Source organism: Bos grunniens, chromosome 26 (assembly GCF_055505025.1).
Source record: "Bos grunniens cultivar Pamir isolate PY7600 chromosome 26, Bosgru_T2T1.0, whole genome shotgun sequence".
NCBI classification, from domain to species: Eukaryota; Metazoa; Chordata; class Mammalia; order Artiodactyla; family Bovidae; genus Bos; species Bos grunniens.
Genome location: NC_141190.1, coordinates 14853804 through 14875394, shown reverse-complemented (window position 1 = coordinate 14875394; position 21591 = coordinate 14853804). Strand labels below are relative to the sequence as shown.

At 42.1% G+C, this 21591-nt stretch overlaps 1 long non-coding RNA gene across 4 annotated transcripts in view; it reads right to left on the bottom strand.

Annotated features, from left to right (window-relative positions):
- The window catches only part of LOC147344059 (uncharacterized), a 78668-nt gene that overhangs the window by 20998 nt on the left and 36079 nt on the right, over positions 1–21591 (bottom strand). Inside the window, exon 1 of one of the 4 annotated variants that reach the window (XR_015155652.1) lies at positions 69–206. The exons of the other annotated variants lie outside the window; for them this stretch is intronic. This is a non-coding gene — a long non-coding RNA (uncharacterized LOC147344059). Of the gene's footprint in view, positions 1–68; positions 207–21591 lie in introns of those variants that run through there. 4 annotated transcript variants of the gene reach the window in all.

Here is a 21591-nt window from a genome sequence, read left to right as displayed (position 1 = left end):
CTGGCAGGCTAGAGTCCATGAGGTTTCAAAATTGAACATGACTGAGCATGCACACACACGCAACATACCTAAGTGCCTGATGAACAGCAGTACTGATTTTCACTCCTTGGCCCCCTCCCGTGTAGTCTTGGTGGTGGAAGAGCACTCCAATCCCATCTAAATCCCCTCAGTCCCTCAGCAATGAGTCAGGTGCCCACCCAGGACCACCTGTACTATCTTTGCAATAATGCCTTTCTCCCCCAAACTGCAAGTCAAACAGATTTCTTCAGGCTAAAATAAACAAGCAAAAAACACTGGTTGTGTTTAGAAAAATGATTTGGTAAGCCACAGCTGCCCACCCCCATTGCCAATCACTTCCAATCACAAGCCAGTTCAGTTCAGTCACTCAGTTGTATCCAATTCTTTGTGATCCCATGGACTGCAGCATGCCAGGCATCCCTGTCCATCACCAACTTCCAGAGTTTGAGCAAAGCATCATGTCCATCAAGTCGGTGATGCCAGCCAACCATCTCTTCTTCTGTCATCCCCTTCTCCTCCTGCCTTCAATCTTTCCCAGAAAGCCAAACTGACAGTAAACACAGGACTCTGCCACAGATAGTGGAGAGCTGCTGCTCAGACCAGCTTGCAGCTCTTAAAATCAAAGAAAAATGGTGAAATTGGCACATCTGATGATGGTTAAAAGAAATAAACATTTAGGACATCTTATTACCCTTAAAATGCAGATTCCAGTGCTGGGTCTGTTTCGAAAAAAGCTTCAAGAGATTATGTAGGCCAATGGTTTCCAAACTGCAGAGTGCAACCCACTAATACACTATAAAATGAACTAGTGGGCTACTATCAGCATTTTTTAAAGAAATAGGATAAGATAGAAAAGAAAGTAATAGGATGCTTCGAACAAGGTAATGGTGCTTATTGTTTCGTGAAACTAGGTTGGGATACAATAAGTATTTTTGATTGTGGGCTGCAGGCAAAAAACTTGAAATCTGCTGATGTAGACTCTAAAAAAGGACTTTTAATTTTTTATTTTATATTTATTTTTGTTTATTATTTCATTTTAGTTTTATTTTGAAAGTTCTTTACAACACCAAAAGTACTATCTCCTCATTAAAAATATATATATAGGACTACCAACAATTTGAGTTCTACTTGAGGAAAAAAACCTGTCAAATTTCTGTTAGATTCAGAGATGCCTGGAGTTCAGTTATCCAGGACAGACTATCAAGTCAAACAAAACTGAGATTTACCAAAAAAATAAAGCTGATGTGGTTATATAAATACTGGTGCAAACAGAAAGGATTATTTGTTGAAAAAATTGGAGGTGAAATGATCCCCATGAATGTGAATGATGGGTGGGGGGGCAAGTGTGGGCCCTTTTCCAATGGTGTCTGGTACATACATACCCAATAAATATTTTTCAATAAAGGAAAATATATTGTTACAGGGATAACCAGCCATGACTTTCAGAAAGTATTTGTGGGAGGGAAAAAAAAACCCACAACTCTTGGGAGGTTTGACCAATAAAATGACATTTAGCAAGAGTGATGGAAAACAATGCTCTGAATAATTCTGTATTCTGGGTACAAGAGAGAATTAGTACCTGCGCCCTGCCCTACTCAGTCCACTATCTGCTTTTTTCTGCTCTAGTCTGTGTACCAGGAGGCTGATCCCTAGGGATTGTATTATCTTCTTCCTCTGAACTCTCCCTTAGACCATGTGGCTTCTGGTTGGGTTTGGTCAATGGAAATTAGCAAGGGAGAGGAGAAAGAAGTCAGGGTATTTCTTCCCCGCTCCTATTCTGCATTAGAACCCTGGTTCTGGTAGAGATTCCACCCCTCTGAGTCTGTGGCTCCCACCAGCTCCCTCCAAGAAGTCTCTTACATTCCCTGATCTCCACTAACACTGGTCCCTCTTCTTCCCCCTTTAGGCCCAGAGGTGGTGATGAATGCTCACTGCTGCTAGTCTCTGATGCCTCAACTTTCCTCATGGGCTCCCTCAACCCTGATTACCCTTCTATAGCTGGTCATCTCCCTAAGTCTCCTAATTTAAACCATGCTTCCTGCCTGGACCCTGAGAGATCCTGTATCTAAAGTACATAGAAATTAGCTTTTTTTTTTTTTAATTGAAGAATGGCACAAAGCATGTAAGCCAACAACTTTTCAAAGCACTATTTTCTCCATCTTCATGTTAAGTTCTTGAGAAATCTTGGAGTCACTGTAGATAGTGTTCACTCTTCTAGAGAACTGTGAGCATTTCAGTGATTCGGCTTCTGGTTGTTTGGTTTCTGGACAAAGAGAAATGTCCTGTTATGTGACATGAGGGTTGGTCAGGTCCCATTGGGCTGGTTGTCTAGGAAAGTGCTCAGTAGAAATATTCAGGCCTTTGGGGTAAGAGAAAAGAGTTTGGTGGTAACTAGGGAATGGGGAGAATGTGTCTGGCTTCCTTTCCCCAAGTTTCTGCAAGGAATGAAAGAAGAGTCTTTAAGAACAGTAGTGGGCAGAGACATTCCTGGAGAGACACTTGATGTGGACTCACCAAAGCCCAACATGGCTGCAGTGGCACCTGCATTTCAGCCCCACTCTTCTTTTATTTCTCTCACCTTGTTGGTACTGGCCATTCAACCATCTTATCCTTCTCTTCTCAGCCACTCTCCTCCAGCAGTATCTTTCTTTTCACTATTCTCAGGCTTGTAAACATGGACATTGTTTAGGGAAATGGCCACCCACTCCAGTATTCTTGCCTAGAGAATCCCATGGACAGAGGAGCCTGGGAAGCCACAGTCCATGAGGTCGCAAAGAGTCAGACACGACTTAGCAACTAACAATACCACTTGCATGCTCAAGGTGATGGAAAGTCTGGTATGATCATAGGCTAGGTATAGACCAAACAACAGACTGAGGCTATGAAGGTTAGAAAGTCAGCATTCTGTCTAGATGCTTAATAAATATTCGCGTAATGCATGATGGTGTCACAAGCCAACCAATAGCTTGCCCAAAACATCTCTGGGCTGAGCAACGAACCTAAATGCCAGGTGGGCAGTATCTAATAAAAAGCATATTCCCCTAAAGTTAAAGGACACTGGGATTCCAACACGATACACTCACAGCTTAACTTGAAACACCTCTCACCAAAAACCAGAGCCTCCACTGGGGAAGTTCCGTGGACCTACAGAGGCTCCTGTGTCCCCTCCTGCCCGTCTCTCCAGATGAAAGGGGGCCCATCTGGCACACGCTGTAAACCAGATGTGCTGCAGGAACCAGCATAAAGGTCTCCCTGTGTTCACAATTCCTGTCTAGGAAGTCAGAGAACTTTTGGGAAATGCAGAGAAATGGCCAAATTGGTTTGCCATGGAATGTATAAACCCAACTGACCCCACGATTGGATTTCATTCTCTGACCACAAGAGTGCCAGGCAAGGGAAATGACTGAAGTTTTCCCCATTTAGGGCCCATGAAGACAAACTGATTGACTTTAAACTTTCAGGTTTTAATTTGCCCTATACCCAGATGGCCCCTAGGGATAGACAGAGTGGCCCTGCCCCCCTGAAAATTGGTTTAATTTTTTTTCTCTTTGGTTTCTTTGAATATGGTATTATCTGATGGAATTTTTTAAGTAATACAAATTGTTTTCTAATTATAGAAAAAAGTACACATTTACTGAAGAATGTTCTGGAAGTCTCAAAAATAGTTAAAAAAAAAATTTTAACATCTCACAATTGACATTTTGCTGTATTTCTCAATTGGATTTTTGTATGAACATATGTCAGTATAGACATGTATTTTTAAAAATCAGGATCAATACTTTTCTAGCATAAATTACCCTATTTCATATGAATATCCCAGAACATAAGTTTTTTTCACACCTCTGTCTACAGTTCCCCAGGCTTGATTTCTAAATGAACTTAGTGAATCAAAAATACATTTTTTGTCTCTTTTTGACTTACTTAACTCTGTATAATAGGCTCTAGGTCCACCCACCTCATTAGGACTGACACAAATGCATTCTATTTTATAGCTCAGTAATATTCCATTGTGTATATGTACCACAATTTCTGTATTCATCTGTCGATGGACATATATTAACTTATGCGCATGGAATCTAAAAAGATGTTAGTGATAAACCTATTTTCAGGGCAGCAATGAATATGCAGATGTGGAGAACAGACTTGTGGGCACAGTGAGGGGAAGGAGAGGGTGCAATGAATTAAGAGAACAGCATGGAAACATATACATTACCACATGCAGAATAGACAGCAAGTAGGAATTTACTTGTGATGCAGGGAGCTCAATCCAGTGCTCTGGGACAATCTAGAGGAGTGGGATGAGGAAGATTCAGGAGGGAGTGGCTGGATGTATACCTGTGGCTGATTTATGTTGATTATGGCAGAAACCAACACAGTGTCGTAAAGCAATTATCCTCCAAAACAAAAAAACTTAAATGCATTTTTTAAGCTCTTGACACATATTGTCCAACTGCCCCTAGAAAGGTTGTACCAAATTTGGCTTTGTCTGTTGGCTTGATTTTATTTTTGAAGGAGCCCTGCTTTTCTCCCTCAGAGTTTTCTATGAGATTATAGGCCAGAGGAAGGGTACTGAGTCATACAATCCATCTGTGACTACGGATGGTTTCTCACATGCACTTCTCTCCTCTCCAGGTAAAAAGGAGGAACAGACCAGCTCAGGAATGTTTTCCAACCAAACATCAAATGACCCTGTAAGTCAAAGACTGTGCTTTCAGGGATCCTCAGCCTCCAGTGCCTCTCATATATTTGAGTACCAAGGTTTTCTTAGAACTATTAACATGTATTTTGTTAATATGAACACCAATATTTATACAGAACTAAGTAAATATGTATGGATGTGAGAGGTGGACTATAAAGAAAGCTGAGTGCTGAAGAATTGATGCTTTTGAACTGTGGTGTTGGAGGAGACTCTTGAGAGTCCCTTGGACTGCAAGGAGATCCAAGCAGTCCATCCTAAAGGAGATCAATCCTGGGTGTTCACTGGAAGGACTGATGTTGAAGCTGAAACTCCAATACTTTGGCCACCTGATGCGAAGAGCTGACTCACTGGAAAAGACCCTGATGCTTTTGAGGGTTGAGGGCAGGAGGAGAAGGGGATGACAGAGGATGAGATGGTTGGATAGCATCACCAACTCAGTGGACATGGGTTTGAGTGAACTCCAGGAGTTGATGATGGACAGGGAGGCCTGGCGTGCTGCGATTCATGGGGTCGCAAAGAGTCAGACACGACTGAGTGACTGAACTGAAGTAAATACCTGTTGAGGGCCAGAACTTGGAGTCTGGTTTGGCAGTTTGGCAACCAGTGAAATATCTGACTTGGAGAAGGCAAATAAGGATTCCACACAACCCACAGAAGGTTGCAGTAAGGGGGGTTTGGGTGTGTGCAGGTTGGTGAAGAATCCCAATTTCTCAAAGTGGTAGACATTTAATGGTGTGGGGACTACTCTAGTGTCTGCTTTCCTTTCTACATTTGGGGGAATTCCTTACCAAATGAGCCTTGGAACAGAATATTCCCTTCCCCTAAAGCCAGATACTTATTTTCCCAGCCTCCCTTGCAGCAGAGCGGGAGGATGTGGTCCAAACTAGGGTAAGCAGGTACCCATCCCAGGCTTAGAACTGGGAGCCAGGGACTCATGAAGCAAGAAGAGGAAAGAATTCTTTGTGGGACTTCCTGGTGGTTCAGTGGTTAAGAGTCTGCCTTCCACTGCAGGGGACGCAAGCTCCATCCCTCGTCAGGCAACTTAAGATCCCACATGCCACAGGGCGACTAAGCCCACGTGCTGCAATGAAGACCCATGTGTGCTCGGTTGCTCAGTTGTGTCCAGCTCTTCGTGACTCCATGGACTGTAGCCCACCAGGCTCCTCTTGGCTGGGATTCTCCAGCCAAGAATACTGGAGTGGCTTGCCATGCCCTCCGCCAGAGGATCTTTCTGACCCAAGGATCAAACTGCTGTTGCCTACATCGGTAGGCAGGTTCTTTACAACTAGCGCCACCTGGGAAGCCCCAATATTTAATCAAATATTTAAATATTTGTTTAACACAGCCAAATATTTAAACAAACAAACAAAAAATTTCTGTTGCAGCAGCAGTGACAGCAACATTCAACTTCCAAATGGCTACCGTGGTGGTGGCCACTCCCACGGTCCCGGGCTAGTGGTTTTGGTGAACAGTTCTGCAATGTGGGTTTGGCTGTAGTCCTCAGAGCATGTGTTCTGAGCCTGTTTTCTATGCCTGTTCCCTAACCTTCCCAGCAATTCTGTGGGCTGCCTGAGAGCTTTTTCTGCTTAAATCAATCTGTTACTTGCAAGCAAGAACCTTGACTGACATATTAACAGCCTCTTCAGACTCAAGGTGCTCAGCTGTAAAACGGGACTAGCAGTGTCACCTCAAAACAGTGAGATGAGCGAGTACATGCAGGCACCTAACCCCACACCATGGCACATAGTAGAAGCTCAATAAATAGCTTCGATTGTCACCCTTGTCTTCACAGTTGGAGCAATCTTGGAATACCTTGCCCATAAAGATTGGGATGTGTTACAGAGAAGAAAAGTCAGGTTGTTTTATTCTCAATTGTCAATATCAATGTCACTGTAGCAGCCACTTATCGAGGGCCCTACTGTACTCCTCCACTGTGCAAGGCAAGGCACCCAGTCCCCACAGCACAGCCAGGTACAAGCCCTCCGTTTCACAGATGAAGAACCGGACACTCCAAATGGTTAACAATTTGCCAAAGTTAACCCAAGGAATTTAAGCCCAATGAAGCAGAAACTGTAGGACCTGTGCAAAAGTTTATAGAATTCTCAGAAAGACTGAAACACTTGAAATAAAGCCATGTTCAAACATCCATACATAACCGGTTCAACCATTTTGACCAAATCAAGACTATAAAGTGGTTTGATTGAGGTTTCAGAGCTGAAACTTCGGAAAGCCCTATGAGTCTACTCAGAGGAGCCAAACAGTTGCGCCTGTATTTAGAACTGAGAGTCTCAAGGGAGCTGGTATGGTATTTATTGGAATCATCTTGAGAATTCTTTCAAACCACACATCCCTGCCCTCCCCACCAGTGTAAAGAACAGGGATTGAGTGGCAGCTGCTGATACAAGCAGATCCTGAGACCAGTCTTAGACAGTCTGCAATTTGGAGAAACACAAGAGATTTTTTTTTTTTTTTTCCACAAAGACTCAGTCCAGCTTTACTGTCCCTAGGCGCTAGGGAAAAAAAAAAATTCCAAAGGTCAAAAATAAAAATACTAGTTTCGTACAATGCAGCTGGAGTGACAGTCAGATGACAGGAAAATGTGAACTATGTGGGAGAGGGAGAGTCAGACGGCCACACAGACAAGCTGCTCCAAGTGGGGGCTCCAGAGCTCCAGGTGTCTGGGAGGAAACCTTCAACCCACCCAGCGCAGGCCTTCTGCTGTCTGCATGTCTTAAAAGCAAAGCTATACTTTGGCTTCTGAGGTGAAAAATTACACTAAAAGAGATGCCTGATTTTTATTAACTATCCTTAAAAGGACTCTTTCACTAATTCTGGGGAAGATATTTTGCTTGAGTGCTTTCCCACTTTGGCAAATGCGATCCAGAGGGGCTAGATGGAAGGGGTTTTGCCCTGGGTGAATGGTGGAGCGCACAAACCTAGCCGACTCCAGGGACAGTTTAAAGAAGAGGGAAGAGATTTCCTTGAATTGATATGGTGGAGCCAAAATAAATGGTTACTTTGGTTCTCTTGAGACAACATTATTGCATTTTTAAAATTTTTTATTTTTCTACAAAAGGGATCTCTGATGCAACTGACCAGAGAGTGTACTAGGAGCCCTGGGTCAGAATTCAAAGAGGTTGGGCTGTGTCATGAAGCCTCTGAAGCCGGCTACTCAGTCACCTGTGGCCGGAGCAGGGGAAGGGGCGGAAGTGGCTTTGGACCCGAGCCTGTGAGTAGACCTGGGTTTTGACAAATTAAAGATGGCTCCTGCAGATAAGGCCAGAGTGGGTGGTGTCAGGGCATCTACCCAAAGCTCTCCGTCAACAGCAGCAAAGCGAAAACACACATGGACAGTCCTGGATCGGCAGCAAAGATTTTGGAAGGAAATCTTAGCCAAAAGCCAGAGCAAGAGACGGGAGCAATAAATCAGGCCGGGAGAAAGTCTGGGTTGAAGGATGCTGCTGCCTCGCCTGTCACTCCCTGGCCAGCGGAAGCACACGTGGGTCCCAGCCGGCGTTGACTCTAGCACCCTGCCAGCTTATTCTGGCTCCAAGAAAATGAGAACATCTTGGCTAAAGATGTTGAGGGCAGTGAATGATTTTCAGTAAAGTAATTTTCCCCAAGGGGAACTGAAGGCCTCTTACATCAGGCAATGGCGATCACTAAAGCACGGTGGCCCAGTGCTGAGGCTTACAGGAGACAGCTTCCAGGATCCCGAAAAGCCGACGGAAAGGAGAAGAGCAAGGCAAAAGAGCCAATTCCCATCTTTCAGAGATGTTTCCCTGGGTACCACACTGGGTGTTTTGGTTACTTTTAATTAATAGGGAAATGCCAACAAGAACACCTCGGTCACTACAGTAATTAAGAGCCTAGGATTTAAATGCAGACCTCTGAGCCTCAGTTTTGTCATCCATATAATAGGTACACAAGGCTGGGTATGGGGCTGTTGAGATGATTTACAACCACTTCAGAAAAGCAGTTTTCCAGGCAACATGGCAGGTCCTGGGAGAGAGGCTCCATTCCTTGAAATTTATAAGTGAATGGAAGGAAAAGCAGAGAACAATTAACTTACTAACTGTGCATTGCTAAAAATACATCCACAAGGAAAGAAGGGAGAAAGGGGAGGAGAGAGAGAGGGAGGGAAGGAGAGAAGGAAGTACTACTTTGGACATCTCAGCTTCTGCCTCTTTTAATCTACTCTCACCCCTGAGGTCAGAATGATCTTTATAAAACCAGATCCCTCCAACCAGGTCTTCCCCTCGTCCAGAATTTGCACTGATTGCCACACTCTAAGGAAAAGGCCCAAGCTTCCTTAAATAAGAATCCATAAAATATGGTGCCCCACACACCACTGATCAAGTCTCAAGCACTCCCTCCAGTGGTTCTCAGGCAGGGTGGCACTGAACCCCAAACACACCCTTACCCACTCCTTCCTTGGGGCCTTGGGAAATGCTTGGAAAGCTCTGACTGTCACTCTGGGGTGCTTGGTAGGGGAGGGATGTAAACTGTGTGCAGTCCAACTAGGGCGTGGGCAGCGTCCTATAACAGTCCTGGCCAAAATGCCAATAGCACCTCTGCTTAAAAGCATTCACTGTGCGGCACAGTAGAAACTAACACAGCACTGTAAAGCAAAGGTACTCTCATCAAAACGAAAACAAAACCACCCCGAGCCCCACCGTGTCTTTGTTCTTACAGGGTCCCCTGCCTAAAATACTCTTCTCTTTACTCCATTCCACCTGACTTTCCCATCCTCCAAGGCCTAGTTCAAAACTGACCTCCCGTAGGCAGCCTTCCTCGATCCCTATATTTTCCTAACAGCAAAACTGATGGTTCCTTCCTCTGAACTGGCCTCTGTGGGACCCCTGTTCACCCTGGATTAACTGTCTTATCTGCAGTCCCCCACCCCAAGGACTGAGAGAGGTCTCCTTGTCTTCGCATCCTCGGGGCCTAGCACCAATTCATCCTAAAGGAAGGAAGAAGGGTGACCTCTAGCTCTCTTTATCATCTGTGAGCACACATACACCAAGTCTGGAGGGCAGATGTCCATCTCCCCCAGGAAACTGCATGGGATTCTTGCAAGATTAACTGTGAAATCACACTGCTACCAGTGTTCTCGGACTCCACTGAGAGCCGCGCTGCTGAGTTGTCTGCTCTGCTCTTCATTTTGCTCTGTGAATTGAATTATTTTTTCTGGGTCATTAAAAGTTGTTTGATTTGGTTAATGCCTTATTTATTTAATAATAGATTCCACCCTGGAAGCCAAGTTCAGGAACTAGGAGGCAGGGTTGCTATTTCTTTGATAAAGATCTCCTTGGCTCCAGTCATCTTAGTCCAGGCATGCTCTAGGAAACAGACTCGAATTGGAAATCTGGATTCCTCCGGGAGGTGCTGTAGTGGTGGAGGCAGACATATAAATAACTATAGGAAGCAGAAGGCTGCCGGTACTAAAACAGAGGACAGGGACAGGCACACTTCTAGAATAGAATATGTCTCAAATAATATGTGGTGAATGAGCAGAAACCAGCAATCAGTTTGAGAATAGAGGAGGCGGCAGAGACCTGAGTTATTCATATAATGATCATCCTTGTGTCAGCTGAAGAGGCAGCCAAACTGTGATTATAACATTTGATTATTGTCTGACATTAATTAGTTACCAGATTCATATCCTTCCATCCGTTCTACACACTGCTACAAGGTTCATATTCTGAAAATATCCTTCCTGCCTCCCTCCCTCATACTTCATTTTCAGTAGCTCCCTGTAACCTACAGCCCAGAGTGCTTAGCCTGGCAACTGAGGGTCTCCCCCAACCCTGCCTGGTGAGCTGCTCACTTCTCTCCATTTCCTACCCCTCCCCTGCACCAACCATCTACTCTGGGGAAAGTGGCCACTGACTGTCCCCCAAACAGAGTGGAAAAGCCTTGTCACCTTCGTGAATTTGACCATGCTGTTCTCATTAACTAGACCCCGGCTTCTCCTTCCTCTCAACTCCTCTAAATCCTGCCTTTTCATTTTCAATTTCCCTTGCACACTCACTCAGTCACTCAGTTCCCAAAGCCAAATCCTCCCAAATGGCATAGCTTATTTTTTGCAGCCAGGTTCAGAGCTCAGCAACCTTCACCTCCAGTCAGCTCGGGGTGGGGCGGGGGCAGAATATGGATCACACGATCCAAACAGCTACTCATTAGGCAACTACCGAGCTGCTGCCTTCAGCACCACCTTGGCAGGCCACTGAGAATGTAGTAGATGTGGAATGCACATAGCAAAACTGAGCTTGGTTTTAACTTTTTTCTTTTCTCATCACTGACAAGTCTCACAAATTATCCTGGACTTAATGAATCCATTTCAAAAGAACTTTATTCTCTCTGTCTTTTTTTTTTTTTTTACCAAGTCCTGCTGGACAGAAATACAGACTCAAAACCTTGTCCTGTTGTAGCTACAGAAAAAAAGCTGAGATGCACCTGGCCAAGGAGGTCACCCCAGGACATCTCTTGGGCTTCCCAAACCCATCCCAGAGCATGGAAGCACAGACCCAAGCAGTCTTCCTGGTGGGTCATGGCCATCCACAAAGGCAGCTATTTATGTCCTCACGATCCAAGGACTCAAGTGGCGTCCTTCTCTCTTTAAAGCCTCACATTAGGAGAGTTGGCTCCCAGACCATCCTTGCCGCTGTCTACTGGGTACACTTGTTAAGACATTTAACCCTGGGACCTCAATTTCCTCAGCCATAAGCTACAGACCCTAGCACATACCTTTCAGGACTGTTTAAGGATCAGAGATAAATATATGCATAAAGATACTGATACCGAGATGACAAGTAACTATTGGTTATGGTGACCCCTGAACAGCTGTTGAAGGTCCTAAAAACTAATGCAGAGTGAGATCCAACCAGGAAGCTGAATCACAGGACAGAGCAGTGAGCTGAAAGTTGGACATTTTTGCATCTGAAATGCCATCTTCCCTTTCCCATCGCCTCCACTGCCTTTATTCAGCCCTTCCTAAGCTTGTGCAGACCTCCTCAGCCTGACTGCTTCAGAAATCTCGCTTCTTTCCTGTTTTCCCATTCTCCATTTTATTCTTGGGTCAACGCCATGCACGCTCTTGTCCCTTGGGAATCCTTATTCCCTTCTTACTGTTGTACAGACATAACCAGGGGGTGCAGACCAGACGCAGCCCCCATTCCCTACTTGCACCTTCTAGCATCTCCCCCCAGAAGTCTCTTTCTCTTCCCCAGCCGACCTCTGCCTGACCGGTCCCCATCGTTCCCCTGAAGGGCGTTCTCCATAAATGCTTTCTGAAGGAACAAAACCCCCTGTCGCTATTCACTATCTTACAAGCCCTTGAAAAGAATGCCACCAACTCCTTCCTGTGCTGGCCTCATCAGGAGACACGCAGTCCCACTGTGGAGGGCAAGTCAACCAGAAACCAGGCTGTAAAATCTGGGCAGCCCGGTTCATCCAGCCACAAAGGCAGTGACCCTTGCTTCTCCTTCCATCTTCATAACCCCAGGAAGACAGACCACCTTTAACTAGGTCAACCAGATTCACAGTCTCCGTTCCACTCTCTCACCCTTTGTTATCCTGGTTCTTAGCTGGAGGCACGAAATCTTATGTGATGATTTACGTCTGGAAAGAACAAAAAGTTTCACTAACTCTTAACTGGACCAGAACCTTCCGGTATGGAGACACAGAGGAGGGCAGTAGAAGAACACCGGACCGTCCCCGCTGGGGGATTTTTCTAAAAAGTGTTCTGAGCTGGCTAGAGGTAGAATTCTGGCAACTTGAAGATAAAAGTCAGTAAAAAGGGAAACTGCTTTCAAAAAGCCGGTCCCATTAAACTCATGAGGAGCCATCCGTCATAGGACGTGACCTTCTCACCCCCTCTTTTCCTCTCTGCTTCCACAAATGACCGGGCATAGCTTTCCGCTCGTGACCCCACAGACCAACCCCTTGGTAAATAAAGGGGAATAAACAGCTGCTGTAGAAAAACACACCTTGCTTGTACTGACCCTCCTGCCCCAAGCTGTCTGCCGTAAGTTGTCTCTTCACGTTTACATGCTGCACCATAAAAACCAATGAGCCACCCATTTCCTCGTAACAAATGAAGAAAATGTTGATGCAACGTGAACTCATGTTCCACAGTATGGAGGACTCAGTGGAAACAAGCTGAAAGACAGCTTAAGTGAGTTAGTTATCTTGTTTGCTTTGCTCTGTATGTAAGCTGCACAAATACAAGTCTTACAAAATGAGGGGTTCTTGAACTTGTGTGTGTGTGTGTGTGTGTGTTTATTAATAGACAAGTGAAAGCACAGCATTATTCTCATTCCTGTGAAACTTTCGCTCCACCTCCACTTGTGTAACCAGGTCAAATCAAGCCTGAGTTACATGAGAACATGGATTTTAACTTTAACAAATACATAAAGTCATGACCCTTTTGTTTGGATATGCTGCCTGTTCCAGACAGGCAGAAAAGCCACGACTAACACCAAGAGGTATACAAGACTTCACAATTTATTAAGAAGATTAGCTGGCTTGAGTTTGTCCACTAATGATTAGTCACAAACGTGCTTTCCCTCGGAAGCCTCGGAGGTCAGGTAATTCAAGGAATAGTTTGGTTTAGTTTTATTTACTTTTCTTCTTGATGTGTTACCATGTACTATAAATTAAGGGCTATTTTATGTACATTCGTTCCTAACCAGATTACATACAAAACAGCAAGCCCACCTTAAATATTGTATGCCTTTTCACTTCCCACTATATTTGTAGAACTGCCTGCTGTGAAATTACAAAGTTCATGGTTCAGCTGAACTTTTGAACTCAAGTGAGGATTTGACACAGCAAAACAATCTAAATGAACCCAACACGAAGTTTTCATAGTCGAAACTGCTTTTCAGCCTATTGTCTGGGGTAATTGGGTAGGAAAGTTCTTTATAGATGTTGTAAAAACTACCAGTTTAATAACAGGCAGAGGGAGTGGAGAGGAGATGGGTGGATGTACCTTGGAGCGTCTAAAATCACGCTTCTTTGCGAGTTCACTGAACTCTCCCTGACCCCATGAGGAAGGTCTTCCCAGGATAAGCCACCAACTCCAGGGTTTGTGACCAGATGGCTGCAGCCTGCCAGCTCTTAATAACCCAGAGTAGGATGACTTCTCACATTACACAAAATGATAACAATATCCATTTAAAAACTAGTAGCAGCTACCATGCATCATATGGCTACCAAGTGCCAAGTCCTTCACATTCATTTTTTTTTCCATTCAATCTTTCCCCAAACTCAGTGAGGCTGCTCTTACAATCTCTGTTTTATAGATGAAGAAACTAAGACCAGAGAGATTCAGCAATTTGCCCAAGATCACACAGCTATCCCATAGCCTCTCTATGCCTGTTTTCTCACCTGCAAAACAAAAAGCTGGACAAGGTGATCTGAGATTTGGGATGCTGGTATATGCACGTGGGGCACTGGAGGAGGAGAATCCCACATAGAAAAGAGAAGAGCTTTTATTCACAGTATCTCACTTCACCCTAACTCAACCTGAGAAAGGCAGGATTACTCCCCTACACACACGTTGCTGAAGAAGTCGAGTTTAGGCAGGTAAACTGACTTGCTCGGAGTCACATCGCTGGCAAGAGCAGAGTCAGGTTAAAATCCCCAGCTCTAAAGCTTATTCTCCTTCCATTCGTGACTGCAAAGTCAGTGTGAGGTCATTCAGATTTCCTTGCTTCCACATCTCAAATTGAGATGGAGTTTGAAAGTAAGGGTTGGTAGCCTCAGGGTGGGAAAAAAGATTTGTTTTGCTTGACTAAATATCAGACTGATTTCTGCAGAGTCTTTATTTTTAACCCAAAACATCACCTCCTGGATTTGGGAGCAAATGTGCCCAGTGTGATGCTAACTCTTGTTATCACTATGCACCCACCACCACCACCCTTTGGAGGGAATGCTCCTGAAAACGTTCACAAAAACGTCTCCTGGACACTAATAGTTGAGATAAATTGCATAAAATGCTTAATCTGGCCCTTTAATAAACACTTAACAAAATTACCTATTATATTTTTGTTATTCCTCCTTTGAAAATGAGTATATGGGTGACCCCACTACATACCCCTGCCATATGGGGACCAGCTGACTTTGCCTCTCATATTTTGCAAATGCCTTTTAAAAATGATACGTAGTTAGATTTTCTTTTTTAATTTGACAATTATGCCTTCTGTCAGCACTTCACCCACTAATATTTAATGCAATTAATGATTTATACAGGTTTGAGTCTAACATTTTATAATTTGCTTTCTAAGTTGTCCTACCTGTTCTATGTTCCTTTTGACTACTTTTAGGTCCTCTATTGCATTAACTGAATATTGTTTTATTACTCCACTCATTTCACCATTTGCTCGGAAATATACACTTAGGCTATTTTTTAGGGGCCACCCTAGAGATTATAAAATGCATCCTTAAGTACTAGTATTATTTGAAAATTTTACCCCTTCCTTACATTAACCTCTCCTACAAAATGTTACGCCAGATGATATCTGTATTTTGAACTACCCTAAACATTTTAATGGTTTCATACAATATTAATTTAGATTTACCAAATACGTGTCTTTTTTGTTGCTTTTATACCTTCCTACACCTCTGAGCTTCCATTTGGGGCTATTTTTTCTCTGTCTGAAGAACACCATTTTATCTTTCCTTTTCTGCAGCCTGCTGATGATACATTTGCTTAACTTTTGTTTGTCATTCTTAAGAGATATATTCCTGAATTTAGAAGGTTGGAAGTTCTTTACTGTCAGCACACCAAAGACACCATTTCATTGTTTTCTGGCTTCCACTGTTTCTTTGAGCAATCATGTCATTCATTTTTTCTTTTAAGAAGTTAGATGTCAGTCTAAACGTTGTTCCTTTGTAAGTAATCACTATTTTTTTTTCTCTTTTAAAAAGATTTATCTGGTCTTTGGTCGTCAGCAGTTTTACTCTGATGTATCCAGGTGTGTGTTTCTTTATATTTAATCCATTCAGGTTTGAATCTGCACCCTGATGATTAAATCCTAATAATGCATGCATGCATCCTAAGTTGTTTCAGTCCTTTCCAACTCTTTGAGACCCCATGAACTGTATCCCACCAGGTTCCTCTGTCCATGGGATTCTTCAGGCAAGAATACTGGAGTGACTTACCATTCCCTTCTCCAGGGGATCTTCCCAAACCAGGGACTGAACCCACATCCCTTAAATCTCCTGTACCACCTGGGAAGCCCAACCCTAATAGCAGTTAAAGAAAATTCTCAGTCTTTATCTCTTTAAATATTCCTTTTGTTCCACTTTCTCTCCTTTCTACTTTGGGGTTCCAAACATGTTTATATTAGATCTTCTTATTCTTTATGTCTCTTACCCTCTCCCCTGCGTTTTGTCTTTCTATAAGTCATTCTGGATCTTTTTCACTGACATACCTTCCACTTCACTAATTCTCTCTTTGACCTTGTCTGCTGCTGCTGCCACTGCTGCTAAGTCACTTCAGTCGTGTCCGACTCTGTGCGACCCCATAGACGGCGGCCCACCAGGCTCCCCCGTCCCTGGGATTCTCCAGGCAAGAACACTGGAGTGGGTTGCCATTTCTAATTTTCTATAAAAAGTATCAACTATATTTTTAACTTGGGCTAGCTATTGTGTTTTTCAGTTCTAGATTTTCTATTTGACTCATTCTCAAATGTATTATGTCATTTATTTTAGTTTTGAGATCTCTGCCAAAATTCTCAATCTCATCCCTTATTCCTTTGAATACTGAGCATAATTATTTTAAATTCTGTGCTTAAGAATTCCAATATATAGACCCTATACAGGTCCATCATGTTTTTTTCTGTTGGTTCATTCATGTTTTCTTGTCTGCATGAGTGCTTGGTTGTTTTCTTTTTTGCCACATGTTGTGTTTGGAGACTAATTTGTAGTTATTGAGACTTAGAGTGTTATCTTCCTCTAGAGAAGATTTACATTTGATTGTTGTAGTTGCATAGGGACACTAGCAATTCAGAATTACCTTAATCTAATTTCAAGGACTGATATCATCCAAAACTGTGGTGAGAACGCCCAAAGTTTACTCTTTCTCCTAAGGTGCAGCCTTTCAAGAGCTCAACTCAAAGGGGCAATGGTAGAAGGGGTGGGCCAGCCACTTTCGTGGGTCTTGAATTCCAAATTTTGTTTTCTTAACCTAATGATACAGTTAAAAGTGCCAGTCTCTCAACTACCTTGTCCAGATTCGACAAACACCCTCAGTGCCAGGATCATCTTTCTGGATTTTCTTCTTCTCTTGAATCTAGCACCAAGTAGTTCTTTACTATCTCTTTGTCTCTTTGACGTCTTCAAAAAGATTTTTAAATAGATTTTGTTTAGCTTTTCTAGTTATTCTTAGCAGGAGAGTTGGTTTGAATTACCTCAGCTACAATTATGATACTGGAAGTTTTGAAATCTTTTTTAAAAAAAATGTTCTTTAAGATTGTTCTCTTTCTAGATTTTTTTTTTTGCATTCAAATACTTTTTCATACAAACTATTATATGTGAAACAGATAAACAACCCGGTCCTACTGCATAGCACAGGCAAATATATTCAGTACCCTGTAACAAACCATAATGGAAAGAATACCAAAAAAAGAATCTATGTATATGTATATAACTTTGAAGCGTTAATGAGTCATAAAATGATTTATAAGTCTAAGAACAACTGTATTATTATAACAAACACATAGAATGGGTACTATCATTATTACCATTTTATAGGTCAGGAGACTGGTTCATATAAATTTCAAAATGTAAATTGCTCAAGGTGATATAGTAAGTAAGGACTGAGTCGGATTTCAAATCCAGGCTTAATCTGTCTCTGTAAACTGAAGAGTAACGTATTCATTTTTAATTTTCTACTGTGGCAAATATACATGGTATAAAACTTATCATTTTAAGTGTACAGTTCTGTGCCATTAAGTACATTCACAATGTTGTACACCCGTCACCACCACTTTCAGAACTTTTTCTTCTTATCCAGTTGAAACCTATTAAACACTAATTCCCCATTCTCATCTGTCAGCCACTGGCAACCACCATTCTACTTTCTGTTATTATGAATTTGACTACTCCAGGTACCTCATATAAATGGAATCATACAATAGTGTCATTTCATGACTGGGTTATTTTTTTTTTTAGTCTAACGTTTTCAAGATTTATCCATGTTGTAGCGTGTCTCAGAGATTCCTTACTTTTTTGAGGCTGAATAACATTCCATGGTACATGTATACATTTTGTTCATTTATTAATCAGTTGACGGACACTCGAGTGGCTTCCACCTTAGTTTTTTTGTTTGTAATTTGTTATTTGAAAAGCTTAGTATGTTCATTCTTTCATTTATTCATTCATTCAACAAATATCTGTGAGTTCTTCTTGTAAGTTTATGCTGTGATAAGATAAATAAGATTCTTGCTCTTAAACAGCTTTTATACGGTGGGAGAAGCAGATGATAGACAAGCAAAGGTATAAATTATCAAAAAAGTCAGTCACCATAAGTGATATGCATAGAACTAAGATCGGGTGATATGATAAAAGAGTTGGAGGCTACGTTAGGGTGCTCAGGGAAGACATCTCTGATAAGGAAATGGTAAGCTAAAATTTGAATGTAAAAAAGACCCAACATGAAAAGAGCATTCATGGCAGAGAGATAGCAAGTACATAGGCCCTAAAGAAAAAAACAAGCTTGTATGTTCAAGAAAAAAACAAAGGTCTACAATCAGATCTCAGTGGTGAGAAGAACAGTGAGGAATGAATTATGGTAGGCAATGCTTTTTAAAGACAGGATAGGGCTTATCCCCTGGAGAAGGGAATGGCAACCCACTCCAGTATTCTTGCCTGGTGAATTCCATGGACAGAGGAGCCTGGTGGTCTATAGTCCATGGGGCCACAAAGAGTCAGACATGACTGAGTGACTAACAGGGTTTCATCCCCAGTGGCTCAGCGGTAAAAAAATCCCCCTGCAATGCAGGAGCCACAGGAGATGTGGGTTTAATCCCTGGGTTGGGAAGATCCCCTAGAGGATGGCATAGCAACCCACTCCAATATTCTTGCCTGGAAAATCCCATGGACAGAGAAGCCTGCTGGGCTGCAGTTCATAGCATCGCAAAGAGTCAGACATGCCTGAGGTGACTTAACACTCACACAGGCAGTTTTTATTTTTTCTTAGTAGGATGGTGTAGTAGACATGTAAGGACCCCACCCATTTCAGAATTCTCATCTAAATTAAACAAAAATTGCTTCCTGCAAATACCTATGCCTATCTGTCTGAGGACTATAAACACAGCAAGCGAAAATTTCTGGGGATCAATGCCCCTGGAAGCCACCCTCTGGCAGGACTTAGATAGATAAGTGCCACCATCAATCCTGGATGAATACAGGGAATTGGTGGATAAAAATCCAAGCATGTACCTTGGTTGATATAACTAAGGCATGACCTCACTGTTTTTCAAAATTCCTCAGCCAAACTGAGCCTCAATTGTAGCTCATAATTTAATTACACACCCTTTGTTGGCTTCCACATCTCATGCCTCCACTCCCTTGCAAGTGTTCCCTGAGGTCATCTCCCAAATAATTTTCACTAAAAATCCTTATCTCAGAATCTGCTCCAGAGGGAACTCAAACCATGAAAGATGAGAAGCCACTGGAGGAAATCTAATCTCTAATTTTAAAGAATCACTCAGGAACTTCTGACTTCTAGCAAAATGTAGCTTATATTGGACTAACTTCTCCTATCGATAATTATAAATTCTGAATAAAACAAAAATAACAGTTTGCAGACACTAGAGAGCAATGAAGAGCCAGCAGAAACTGAAAGGGATAGACTCTTAAAGGAGGGAACACGGATAAAATCTACTTGTGTATGGATTTTCACCTAAAGGGCACACCTCAGTCTGCCAGGTGTAGGACAGATGGAGCTCAAGCAGGAAGTGTCAGTTTTTATCAGGCTGAAGAGTTCAGAGTTTGAAATTCAGAGTTGTCATAGCAGCTGAAAATGGAAGTGAGAAATCCCAGAAACAGTGAGTCACAGAGAGGGAGCCTCAAATTTTCCATATAAATTCTCCTCAAATCCTTGACCAACCCCTGAACTGTGTATTCATGGGAAAGGCCACAGGAGCCCAATGGAAAGTAACAACTGGAAGACTGAAAAAACCAAACAGCTATGCAGCTCCAGGGACCCAGAGTTTGGAGTTCAGGTCCCAGCAAGTTACAGGGTACTGGTAAGCACCTTGAGCCTTCCATTGAAACACAAAAGAGCCACACCTTGGGAATAAGGATCACATCCCAGTACTAAAGGCTATGCCCTAGAACTTAGGGGCAAAGTCCAAACAAATCCACTCTAACAAAGCATAAGCCATGCATTCACAGGATCAAGATGATCTGCCAGCTAGAACTACATACAATACTCCTCTCAAGAAGAAAACAGAACCCAGGATTTCTGTGATGTATCAGTAAAAATTACTAGATATGTGAAAAAGCATGAAAATCTGATTCAGACATGGAGAGGAAAAAAAAGCAGTCAATAGAAACAGATCCAGTGAACGAATGTTAGAATTAGTAGACAACTTTAAAATAACTTTGATAAATATGTTACAGAATTTATTGGAAAAGGATACAGTGGGTAGAGAAATGGAGAATTTCAGGAAAGATGTAGAAACTCTAAAAAAGAGTCAAAAGTAATTCCTAGAACTGAAAAATGCAATATTTGAAATGAAAAATTCATTGAAGAATCAAAGTAAATAAAACAATACAGAAAAAAAGCTTATGAATTTGATAAATTAATAGAAATTATACAAACTAAATAACAGAGAGAAAAAGATTAAAAAAAAAAAAAGTAAAGGCTTGAGGACCTTTAGGAAAATATCATCTGGCCCAACATACATGTAATTGAAATCACAAAAAGTGAGATAAGAGAACTAGGTAGGAAAAAAATATTTAAAGAAATATTTTCCTTATCTGATCAACCCACAGACACTAAGGGAACTGCAGACAGAATAAAGTCAAGGAAAATAGCATCTCTGCACATAAAGTAAAACTACTGAAAACCAAAGATAATGATAATATATGAAAAGCAGGTGGAGTAAAAAGATATTATTAAAGGATATCCACACAAATGACAGCTGACTGCTCATGAGAAACAATTTCCGAAAACAATGAAACATAACAAGTCCCCAACATACAAATGAGTTCCATTCTGAGAGCACGTTCATAAGCCCAACTTTTAAGTATAACCAAGTTAGCCTAAGTACTCAACTTTTAAAAATAATGCCAGACATGTGAACTAATGTAACTGGACATAAGAATGCACGTTTACGTCTTTGAAAGTTTGCAACTTGAAGGTTTGTATGTAGGGTACTTACTGTACAATTTCAAAGTGCTGAAGGGAAAAAATGTAAACCTAAAATTCCATATCTAGAGAAAATATTCTTCAAAAATTAAGATAACGTCTAGTTAGGAAGATGAAGTTAAATGGTTCTATGAAGGCCTACAAGAATTTCCAGAACTAACACCAAAAAAAAAAAAAAATGTCCTTTTCATCACAGAGGACTGGAATGCAAAAGTAGGAAGTCAAGAGATACCTGGAGTAACAGGCAAGTTTGGCCTTGGAGTACAAAATGAAGCAGGGCAAAAGCTAACAGAGTTTTGCAAAGAGAACACACTGGTCACAGCAAACACCCTCTTTCAACAACACAAGAGATGACTCTACAAATGGACAAAACCAGATGGTCAATACCAAAATCAGATTGATTATATTCTCTGCAGCCAAAGATGGAGAAGCTCTACAGAGTCAGCTAAAACAAGACCTGGAGCTGACTGTGGCTCAGATCATCAGA